This window comes from Lolium perenne, chromosome 4, assembly GCF_019359855.2.
Source record: "Lolium perenne isolate Kyuss_39 chromosome 4, Kyuss_2.0, whole genome shotgun sequence".
NCBI classification, from domain to species: domain Eukaryota; kingdom Viridiplantae; phylum Streptophyta; class Magnoliopsida; order Poales; family Poaceae; genus Lolium; species Lolium perenne.
This window is the reverse complement of record NC_067247.2, coordinates 52,234,691-52,247,163: the sequence shown is the minus strand read 5'-3', so window position 1 is coordinate 52,247,163 and position 12,473 is coordinate 52,234,691. Positions and strand designations below refer to the sequence as shown.

General features: G+C 43.3%; 1 pseudogene; it reads right to left on the bottom strand.

Annotated features, from left to right (window-relative positions):
- Nucleotides 1–134: 134 nt before the first annotated feature.
- Nucleotides 135–5,633, bottom strand: LOC127292517 (uncharacterized; annotated as a pseudogene).
- Nucleotides 5,634–12,473: the final 6,840 nt, after the last annotated feature.

The following is a 12,473-nucleotide window of genomic DNA, read 5'->3' as shown; positions in this document are numbered from 1 at the left end:
GGCTAAAGTGCAAAATGTGCAGCGAGGGGTGGATGAAACCGATGTACCGCGTGACAACGAAACTTCTTGACGTATTATTGGTGGTGGGCAGAATAAGGAACCACTTTAGTCTTTTTAAGTAGTAGAGATACACAATGTAAAAAAAGAACCATCAAATTAAAAACAATAATTTTATTCCTTCCCTCGCACCTTCTCACTCACTCGATGCCCAACTTCTTCCTGAGCCCGCCGATGAAGTCGTACACCTTCTCCGGCGAGTAGAGGCTCTTGGCAACGCTCTCCCTCTCCCCACAGCGTGCCGCCCACGCCGCTAGCCTTGGCGCCACCTCTGCGACGCTGAACTCCCCGTAACTCTCGAACGTGTAGAACCAAGCCGTTGCCGGCGCGAACGCGGCGTCGACAAACCTGAACCCGTGCTCTCCACCGAAGAACTCCTTCTCGCCGAGCTCCGCCTCCAGAGTCTTCAAGATCTCCAGCATCTCCGCCCGCGCCTGCATCAATGGCTCGCCCTTGAGCTTCCAGATCCTGGTGCCGCACTCGAACACCTTCTTGTCGATGTAGTCAGCCCAGAACCTGGCGTGCGCGCGCGTGGGGGTCGGCGGGGAGCAAAGACGGGGTCTCCGGGAACGCCTCGTCGAGGTACTGTAGGATGACGAGGGACTCGTTGACGGGCTTGCCGTCGTGGAGGAGGACAGGGATCTTCTTGTGGACGGGGTTGGAGCGCAGGAGAAGGTCGCTCTTGCCGCCAAAGAGGTCTTCTTCCACGTGCTTGTACGGGGGGAAATGGGGGATTTGGATTTGCCGATGAGAGAGCGGCCCCTTTATACTGTGGCGAAAGTTCAAGCGCAGTGACCGAATTCATGGCGCCGAGATTTGGCCGTCCCGCGCGAGTTCCTGCCATCTCCCGCGGTGGCTCTGCGAGGACGCCGCGTTCTCCACTTCTGCGGAAACGGGGGTGGCTTGCTAGAAAGGGCCGAACCGGCGTTCCTCCAGGACCTAGTCCGAGGGTGCTTTGAGAATCGATTCCTGTAAGAACACGACGTCGACAAGATAACGAAACAGGCCGAACAAAGCTAGGCCGATGCGTGCCAAAGGACATGCAGCCTACCAAACGCGCCGCATGTTTCTTTGTAGCAACAGCTTTGGTTCGACACCTCAAGGGAAAAATTGCTCCGTTTGCGGTATGTACGTCAGCACCTACGCATCCGGTGAGGAGGACGTACGAGTGCTCACGACTACAGCGCACAGCGGTCTACGTCGATGTGTGTTTATAAGGAAAACCCCTATAACTTTTTTTGTGAAATAATTAGAACCCATTTAACTGCCGAGCCATCTCAGCAACACGGAATACAAACTTTTCACACAAGACGATGTAACCGTAAAACCAAACAACGTACTATATTACTAGCACTAGTGGAAAACGGGCCTGTAATCCTGGTTCGTTTGAGCCTTTAGTCCCGGTTTCCAAACCGGGACCAATTAGGCGGGACTAAAGGTCCCCCCTTTAGTCCTGGTTGTAAAACAAACCGGGACTAATGGTCTCGCCACGTGAGCTGTTGGCGCGCGTCGAGGAAAATAACCTTTAGTCCCGGTTTGTAACACGAACCGGGACTAAAGGTTATTTCGTTATTTTTTTAATCCATTTGGTTATGTCCAATTATTTTTCGCTCCTCTTTTTTTTTCTATTTTTTCAGAATTTCTAGTATTTCACTTATTTGACTAGTTTAGTTTCTAACTACACTTAATCTCTAACTACGCTTAATCAATAGTCAAATTACTTACCTGTGGTCCAACTTTCCGCTCGGTCACCCATCATCCCACTACTCCAGCACTAGCATGCTTAACTTCCAAGTTCCTTTCCCATTTCGCTTCCAAGTGCTTCGCGCGCATGTTGTGATACTAGTATCATATCAATTCTATTAACATGTTGGTCGATGTCACACTTATTTATTATTCGAATTCCAAATAATTATTGTAATAAACAAAACTAAGCACTTAATAACATGTTGTGGTAATGGTATTATAATTATAATTTTTTAATTTGTATTATAATAGTTTTTAATTTATTATTTTTTAATATTTTTTTGCCAAACTTGAAAATTTGAAAGTCTAAAAATTGGCTAACTTTATGGTTAACGAATAGTAATCTTTATGCATGATGTAATTATTATTTTAAAAAATTTAAAAATATAAAATTCCGAATTTCTGGCAAAAACTAAAATCTTCCTGCTTTCATATTTTCATTTGGAATTTTGAGAATCTAAAAATTGGCTAACCGGGTAAACCCCGGTGAATTCGGATGTAACTTTTTTCCACGATGATTTTGATATATTACACGTTTATTTCGACGTTGTATGCAAAAGTTAATGCGGTTTTACCATTTTTCAAACCTTTTTTGGAAAAAAAATGAAAACTCAAATTTGTTAATTTTCCCTAATAGTAGGTTGCATAACATACAAGAATCTGAAAAGATTTTATTTTTTGAATTTTCTATCATTTTCTTTTATATTTTACAGTGTTAAAAAAGGCGATCCAGGGGGGGGGGGGTGGAGGTGCATGGGGAGGCAAAAAACCCTTTAGTCCCCCTTCGTATTACGAACCGGGACTAAAGGGTAGACCTTTAGTCCCGGTTCGTAATACGAAGGGGGACTAAAGGGTTTTGCCCCATAGACCACCCTTTAGTCCCGGTTCGTAATACGAAGGGGGACTAAAGGGTCCAAACGAACCGGGACTAAAGGGTTTTCGTGATGAACCGGGACCAATGCCCCCATTGGTCCCGGTTTGGTTCAAAACGGGGACTAAAGCTTGGGACGAAAGGCCTCTTTTCCACTAGTGTAGAGTACACAATGTAAAAAAAAAACCTCAAATTCAAAACAATAATTTTAATCCTTCCCTCTCGCTCCTTCTCACTCGACGCCCAACTTCTTCCTAATCCCGCCGATGAAGTCATACACCTTGTCCGGCGAGTAGAGGCTCCTGACAACGCTCTCCCTCTCCCCGCAGCGCGACGCCCATGCCGCTAGCCTTGGCGCCACCTCCGCCACGCTGAATTCCCCATAACTCTCAAAGGTCTGGAACCAAGCCGTTGCCGGTGCGAACGCAGCGTCGACAAACCCAAACCCGTGCTCTCCGCCAAAGAACTCCTTCTCGCCGAGCTCCGCCTCCAGAGTCTTCAAGATCTCCAGCATCTCCGCCCGCGCCTGCATCGATGGCTCGCCCTTGAGCTTCCAGATCCTGGTGCCGCACTCGAACACCTTCTTGTCGATGTAGTCGGCCCAGAACCTGGCGTGCGCGCGCGCGTGGGGGTCGGCGGGGAGCAAAGACGGGGTCTCCGGGAACGCCTCGTCGAGGTACTGGAGGATGAGGAGGGACTCGTTGACGGGCTTGCCGTCGTGGACACTACACCACGGTATAGATATAGGGGCACTTGTCCTAGTGGCACTTGTCAAAGTGCCCCTAATAGTAGCCAATTAGCGTGGCACTTTTCCGAAGTGCCCCTAATTGTATACCTATATGGGCACTTTTCAAATGCCCCAATATGTGTATACCTACTAGGGCACTTTTTGAAGTGCCCCAATAGATGCATACCTTTTGGGGCACTTTTAAATGCCACAATTGATCATTTGGGGCACTTTTTCAAATGCCCCAATATGTGTATACCTACTAGGGCACTTTTTGAAGTGCCCCAATAGATGTATACCTTTTGGGGCACTTTTAAATGCCACAATTGATCATTTGGGGCACTTTTTCAAATGCCCCAATATGTGTATACCTACCAAGGCACTTTTTGAAGTGCCCCAATAGATGTATACCTTTTGGGGCACTTTTAAATGCCACAATTGATCATTTCTGGGATAAAACAATGCTATAGCTAGCATATAGTTAACAGGGATAGAAACATAACATTAGCATATACAAACATCCTATATCAGCCACCAGTAGCGTTGGTAATCCTATACTTAACAGGGATTGTCAACTATATACTAACATTGCAGTTCATTCAGACTTCAAAGCTGATAGAAAGAGGAAAAGCTGCACATGGAAGCAACATTCCATACATATATATACTAACATTGCATAGTAGCAGTATTTAACAGTAGCATAGACACATAGCAGTTCATTTCTAATAGTCCATACTTAGCAGTACTTAACAGTCACTTAACAGTCGGTACTTAGCAGTCCATTACTTAACAGTCCATTACTTAACAGTCCATATTTTAACTAGATTACTGAAGTCCAACATTTCAAACTAGCACAACAGTGCTATGAGAAATGCTACCACCAAACCAAAATGTTACCACTGGCACCGTTGGCACCGTCTTCATGCTTCCAGGGGGTCGATGAGAAGCCAAGGGTAATGGCCCTTCTTATCGACAGAGAAGCAGAAGATGTAGACGCAACCTTCTTCTAAGCCGAACCTCCTTACAGCCTTCGCCCAGCCACTTGTCAGCATTGCCCTCTTTAGATCTATTCCTAGCCTCATCTTGACACTGTAGTACTTTTTATATCCCGCACATTGGACTGGTAGCTCAATTGCATCACTGAGGAACTTCTTGAGGTACCTCTCTGTGAACTTTGCGGAAAATTCCTTGCAAAATAGAAACATTTGAGAATCATTAGGAAAGAATATTTGTATTCTTCCTAAAGTACTAGTATATTTGTCTGCTTCTTTACATCAGGAGAAGAGGCACAACTAAAATTACACAATTTGAAGAAAAAACAAGATTATATAAATACAGATTGTCTGTCATATATAAACTACTAGAACAATGTCACCTAAGAAAACAACAGATAACAAGTAGCACATGATCACCTAAGGAAACAAAACAGATCAACAAGTAGCACATGATCACCTAAGGAAACAACAACACTAACAAACCCTACAAAAGCTGAGTGTAAAGCGGCAGTTATAACTACTGGTAGTAAATTAGTAATTAGTAAGTGATGATTAAACATGCAGAAGGCAAATATAGATTTAATCGATATTGGATTTGTAAAATCTATATTTAAGAAAGATGACATACTAACACAGGAATAACAGTACCAATGTCTGCTTCCAACAAGAAAAGTAAATCTCCAACTGCATGCCCAATATAAACATTTTTGAAGCAAAAAGCTTTATACAGAGTGGGGGCATGAATTAGATCAAAGCACCACAAAGTAGCAAACTAGCAGTACCTAGTATTTTTTTTTAGAAATTATGCAAGGAGTTAAAATTAGTACACACCATTTTGCAGTTCTTTTGAATGACAGAAGATTTGCTCATCCTGTACACATAGTACTTGATTGGTTTTCCTGGGAACTGACGAACCATCTTTGTGAGGGCCTTGCATTGGTCTTCATTGAGTACGAGATTGTTTCCCCAAACACAGTGCTTATCAAACTCCTCGTTGCCAGTTATACGCGGTCCTGCAGATAATAGTTGTACATATTTGTGTGAGAGACATATCTGTTTATCTCGTAATCGACATATTTGTAGGCATGTGAAGACACATACCCCTATGAACCACCACAGGCTGCTGCACCGGGACGTCCATGTCCGAATCACTCATGTCCGAATCACTTTCCATCTGCATCTCCTCTTCACCATCAGAGAGCACGATAGGATTTAACATCGTGCTCCCCACCTCCATCTCTGAAATGTAGCAAGGTATTAAATAAAACAATGTTGAATTGATTTTTAATAATATATTAACATACATGGTTTTGTACATATTGTGCAAGGTGTAAAAAAATGAGCTCTACAATTTTAAAGATGCACAGTCCAAAAGCAAAGCTTGATTGAAATGAGGACATAGAGTAGAAGAAAGAGATGGAGTAAAACATCAAGTCACCATTGTTACTCACTGGGTGACTTCTTCTCTTCTGATTATTGATAAAACAACATGTTACTCACACATAAACAAACTTGATTTTGAGATGGACTAAAACATCATGTTTATGGTTCTAGGCACAGTAGATGACTATATAGACTTTTGGTTCTAGTCAAGCAAAAAAGGTAATACACACAAACAAAAAGAAAAAATAACCAATGAGTAGTATAAAGGTCAGAGCAATAATGCTCCACAAGAAATAAGATGAACAAATTATCTTGATTTCCATGTGTTGCGACAGATGCACATTCATCCTTTTTATGACACACAAGTGAGTGCAATCTTTGGTTACAGTACAAGAACTGATGCCTGTAAACAAGCATCTGCTGGTAGGACATGTACATACTGAGAGCCAGCCAAGCATTACGTGCAAGGCGACATCAATGAAATAAATAGCTATATGAGATAAAATGTGGCTGAGATTATTAGTGATGCTCTGCCAAAAAAATGAGTTGGTTTGGCATAAATATCTACACTCAGGAGATCCCTGCTGTGCCAAGAAGCACATCATGGTCATAGATTGTATCTGTACAAGCTATGAGCATAAGGCTTTAAGACAATCTCTTTCTCTGCCTATGTTTAGTTGATTTAAATTTAACAGTTAACCATGCAGCAGCTTAAGATCACACACACATACACACTAGTAGTTCGTCCACGCAGATGCGTAAATATGGCATTCAAACAGGTACACACATATATGCAGCAACTTGGCCAAGCACCTATAGCAGCAACAGTGGTATAAGTAATTTGGACATGAACCATTGTTATAAGTAATATGGTATTTCATAAGATGCAGTCATCAGGACATGAACCATTGCCAAGAACATATCAAGTAATTTTGAAGTCACTTGGTCCGGACTAACTATTTGCTTATTGACATTTACTTTGGATGGTTATGTGTTTTTTAATGTGATTGCCGTGAACAAAGATAGGACTTCGTCGGATGATTATGTGTTTTTTTTAATTTATGCTATTTCTCGCAACCTTTTTAAGATTATGTACCCCATGATTTCGCTAGTAATACCATGCACCCATCTCCTTTTTTGTTACTGCTAGGTAGCACATTGCTCATATCCTATTTCTTTGTCTATTATTAGTTTAGTGATAGTAGATATTGTAGATAAGCCTCAGCAAAACTTGTATTGCACAGGTTCCTTTAGTTCGATTCAATTATAGATCTGTTACAACTGAAAGATTCAGAGTTCACCAGCCTAAGATCACTCAAAGTGCCAAAGAATGTACTGATTGGAAACAACCAAATCTGCCAGAGAATGGGGATGAGCAGCCAACCAAATCTAGAATGCATTAGCCCAAATCTAGAATGCATGAGCATAGGATGGGGATGAGAAGCTAACCTGAGCCGCGTGGTGGTACCCGCTCCTCACCCTCCCCGGTGGAGATCGCTCGATGTCGCAGTGGCGCCTTCTCCTCTTCGCCTTCTCCCCTTCGCCGGACAGAACGAAGAACCCTAGTAATGAAGAGACGAAAGGGGATAAGAGACTGCGAGGAGGCATATATATTTTCGTTCTTGCAAAACAAACCCTCAGGTATTTCTGTATCAAAACTAGACAAACCCTCCACGAAACCCTCAGGTATTTTCCTTATTGTTTCTGGGTTTCATTGCAAAATTCGCCACCTTCCCAATTTCCCAATTTCCGACCGCACCTCCGCGACCAGAAATTCCCAATTTCCGACCACCGGAATCCATGGCGCCACCTCCGCGACGGTTCCACCCGTACCTATGTGCTCCATGGAATCCTCCGCGCCTTAAGTCACCGCCGACGCAGGGCCTCCCCCAGCCGCAGCTTCAGCCACCGAGGCGGCCCGAGCCACCAGCGTGGCCACCTGCGTAGCATCCGCCTCCGGCGCGGCCTCAGCAACCTACGCCTCCTCCACCGGTGAGGCATCCGCCACCGACGCGTCGTCAGCCACCCGCGCAGCCTCCTCCACCACCGCATGGGTCTTCCACTCCAGCTCCGAGATCTTCACCATCCTTTACGCTGTAAGCATACTCTCCATAACCCCTTCATGCTCAATTCTTAATTAATTGATTTTTGGGGCACAAACTAATTAAGAAACAGATTAAAAGTGGTGCAATGCAGCAAGTTGTACAAAAATTAAGGATCACCTTTTGCATTACTGTAAAGCTACATCTGGATCACTGTTCTTTGTCGCTCACCCATGCACTTTTAGGAAATATATTGTAGTATGATTTTATAACCAAAGTCAGTACGTGGAGGGCATGATCATTAGTGTGCAACCAAGAAGCCCTTACATGTCTCAGATCTCTTAAGATGTTTTTTTCCTCAGAAGATATATCGAAATGATTATGCAGACGTATATATGCATATATCTCATGAGCTAGCAGCTGACATGACAATGAAAAATGCAGATGACATGCAAGTATCTCACTATGTACACTCTGTCAACATGATCACTATGTTTCCTATTCAGACACCTTCACAATTTGATCAGCATCACCTTCAGTTGATCCCAGTCTTCATTATTGTAACTTGAAAGAAGTAGTACTTCAATTCAGCAAACAGAGACGAAAAAACAGCATGCCTTTTTCATGTATGTATTACAACAAGTAAACATAGCTAGGAGATGTGCTAACAGTATCAGCAGGTTGCTAACAGTATAAGCAGATGGGCTGGATGAATATTGTACTAAAAACTAAGAACCATTTATCTGGGCCCATTCAGAAAGCATATTCTCCTATGACATGCATTCAGCACTTGGGCTGATTTAGAAACAAATTTAAGGCATAACTTTCTATTCAGCAGCACTTAAAAGAAGCTGACATGACAATGAAAAATGCAGGGTTTCATCGGCGCAGCCTCCTCCGCTGGCGCGGCATCCTTCACCGACGCGTCCTCAGCCACACCCATGCATCCTCCTCCACCGGCGCGGCCTCCTCCACCGGCGCTCCCCCAGCCACCTGCGCAGCATCCTACACCGGCGCGTCCTACTCCAACAGCGCAGGAGATCATGTATGCCTCCCTTCTCTCCTCCTGCTAAAGTGCAACATTCCTTTAGATTTCAAACTTTGTTGTTATTTCTTATGTGACTACTCCCACCACTTCATTATTACTGAATAAAAATGTAAGAGGAAAAAAGATAACAAATGATTGTTCGACTAGACAAACTCATAGTTGATCAGTTAAACAGTACTAGTGGTACTGACTGAACCATATTTCTTTACTGTATAGCAATTCAGATTTTGGTGTGTCCACCTCTGAGTTTAAACATCCGCCACCGACGCGTCATCAGCCACCCGCGCAGCCTCCTCCACCGGCGCGGCATCCTTCACCGACGCGTCCTCAGCCACCGACGCGTCCTCAGCCACCGGCGCGGCATCAACCACCGGCTTTCCCTCAGCTATCCGCGCGTCCTCTGCCACCGGCGCTCCCCCAGCCACCTGCGCAGCCTACTCCACCGGCGCGTCCTCTGCCACCGGCGCTCCCTCAGCCACCTGCGCAGCCTACTCCAACAGCGCGTCGTCCGCCAACGATGTATGCCTCCCTTCCATCCTCCTATAATGATCATGTTAGTTGTCATTTCTCTGTCAGATTTTGGTACAGCACAATTTTGGTACAACACAAATTCAGTTAGTTGTCATTTCTCTGTCAGATTTTGGAGAATCATATTATATTATCAATGGCATAAGCAACGTCTTACTAGAAAATCAATATGCTATGTTGTACTGTCAGGTTTTATAGAATCACATATTATGATTGAGCACCTCTGAAGTTTTTCAATGATAAGGCTTGGTAACATTTCAATGATAAGCCTATTCGTCATTTGATTGAACATTTTTCAGTGATTTAGATGAGGATATCAGTGATGATGGAGACGACTATGTGAGCGAGGACGACGACTATGTGAGCGAGGAGGATGACTATGTGAGCGAAAGAAAAAGACAATGGTCAGTTCTGATGTATTACTACATGATTATTTAACTTGTTCACATGTGCTTGTCCATGGACTTACATAATCTTACAGGCAATGTCGGCAGTAAATAAAGCAACAAGGGTAAATCAGAACAATGCTCGACATACTGTTGGTACTAGGAGCTTCGTGGTTGTGCATGAACAGGAGGTAGGTTTCCTGGTTATGGTATGTGTGCTTTTTGGTGGTATAGTTGATTCATACTTGTGTGCAATTTCCCAGCAAGTATGGACTATTACTGATAAGCAATTTCCATATAATTGTGTGCAATCTGAGAAGCAATTTTCATTTGAAGTTGTTGTACTGTGCAAATTACAGGAAATTAAGCAAGGACAGCCTGTATCTAGGTCTCAACTGTACCGTATTGTCCATACAAACAAAGATGGACTTCTAGTAGACGATTATTCTGCAGCTAAAATTGTATGTACCATTCTCTTGTGTATACAACTGATAGCATTGTTGGCTGACAAGAAGTTTTTAAAAAGTGTCGTTGCGTGCTTCTGTTGACAGGAGGAGATAACTGCTGCTTTCCATGTGAAACCATCACTGATACGTGAAGAACACGGAGAAGATCTATATTCTCACATCTTCCCAAATCCCAGCAAGTCAAGAATGCATGGATTCGGGCTAGTGGTTGGTGGAAAGTCAAGTGTACTGCTAAGTGAAGCTGTATCTGCATTTAGAGATTCAAAAGAAGAGAACCTGCAACTCAGAGGCCTGGTACAAACACTACTGGCAAGCCAGGCAGCTCTAACAGAGAGGAGTCAACTAATAGAAGATAAATTGAACTCCTTCATAGCAACTCAAGAGCTGAAATCCACCTCTACAGCACAAGAAGAGGCAACCATTGCCGAGCAAATGTTGCCCGAGGCTGAGCAAGTGGAAGCAACTGAAGGAGCAGCAGCAGCATCCATAAAAAGGTGCAGACAAGCAACTGAATATAACAAAGATGAAGCAATCCGAGGAGGCAAGCACTTGAAGCAAACAGAGGAATCAATCAGAGGAGCCAAGCACTTGAAACAAGCAGCTCAAGCAAGCCAAGGAGCAAAGTACTCGCAGCAAACAAATGCAGCAAGCCAACTTCTAGGGAAGCAGTTGAAGCACTCGTTCATAGCAACTCAAGAGCTGAAATCCACCTCTACAGCACAAGAAGAGGCAACCATTGCCGAGCAAATGTTGCCCGAGACTGAGCAAGTGGAAGCAACTGAAGGAGCAGCAGCAGCATCAATAAAAAGGTGCAGACAAGCAACTGAAGCTAACAAAGATGAAGCAATCCGAGGAGGCAAGCACTCGCAGCAAACAAATGCAGCAAGCCAACCGAAACAAACCGTCAAGGAAAGCACTGAAATAAAGTTACCAGGAACCATAGAAAAGAGCAACAAAGCTGGCCTAAACAAGAGGAGAGCAGTAGAAGAAAAAGGACCTACAGAAATAACTGAATCAAGTCAAGTCAGAGGAACAACAGCAAGTATTCAGTACATGGAATCAAGCAAAGCAACAACAAAAGAAGCAACAACACTACCCAAGAAAAAGAAAAGGAGTGCAGCTGACTCCTTCAAGTCAACAACAACTGATTGCTTGAAGATAACAACAGAAGCATATACACAAGTAGATGAAACAAGCCAAGAAGCAACAGTACCACCCAAGACTAAGAAACTGCAGAATATCATTGATTCTCAAGTTGGGGAGCTACAATGTGTGGTTGCACCAGACTGTGCAAAACCAAAACCCAAGACATCATACAAGAAGTTGTTAGAAGGCTGCGAAGAATCGATCAAAATTAAGGAAGAGAAGGTAGAAGAAATCATTGCAAGTAAGAAGCAGAAAGCTTGGTTTCCACCAAGAAAAGCAATGAAGGTAAGCTTACAATATTAAAACTTGAAATTATTGAGTAGTACTTGATATGAGTATACATAGTTATGTTGTATCTTAATGGTCAGGTTGACAAAATCAAAACAGGGATGGAAGTGGGATTGACCTCACCAAACAGCTTACAGTTGGTTGCACTAGGAACAGTACAAGATGTAGAAAGCGAAGAATTTGTTGAAGTTCTTGTTAACATTGTTTACAAGAAAACCACAGTACTTCCTAAAGCTAAAGGCAAGATAAAAAATGTAGGACAAGCTGAAGCGCACTGCATACCGTGGCCAAAAAAACATGTAGGTGACGATGACTGCACTAAAATATTCTTTTCACATCTAAATGCTGCCATGACACATTTACAAAAATTATGGCTGACAAACTTTTAGCTATCTGACATTGACTTGCAGCTGACAGAGCTAGAACTGGATAGCATAAATAAAGAAGTTGTGAGAAAGGTGGAGAAAGAGCTGTGGGAAAATGACCCTCGAGATGTGAAGTGCAAGAAGAGGACAAGTAGTAAACCACAAGGTACAAATGTCACTTAACTATTAGTAGATTTGTGCACATACCATGACCATCTAAAACAATGCTATGCAGAATATTAGCCCTGCTATTATCTCCTAGCTAATTTTCACTGCATTATTTTTGAACCTTGCTTTGACTTCTTGCTTTGTCATTATTGATTCCTGATTTTCCCCTCATAATTTATCTGCTGCATGACAATTATCTATGCATTTATCTGGTACCTGTCCCACATGTCACATGTGAATAGTTACAGCCTGTTAC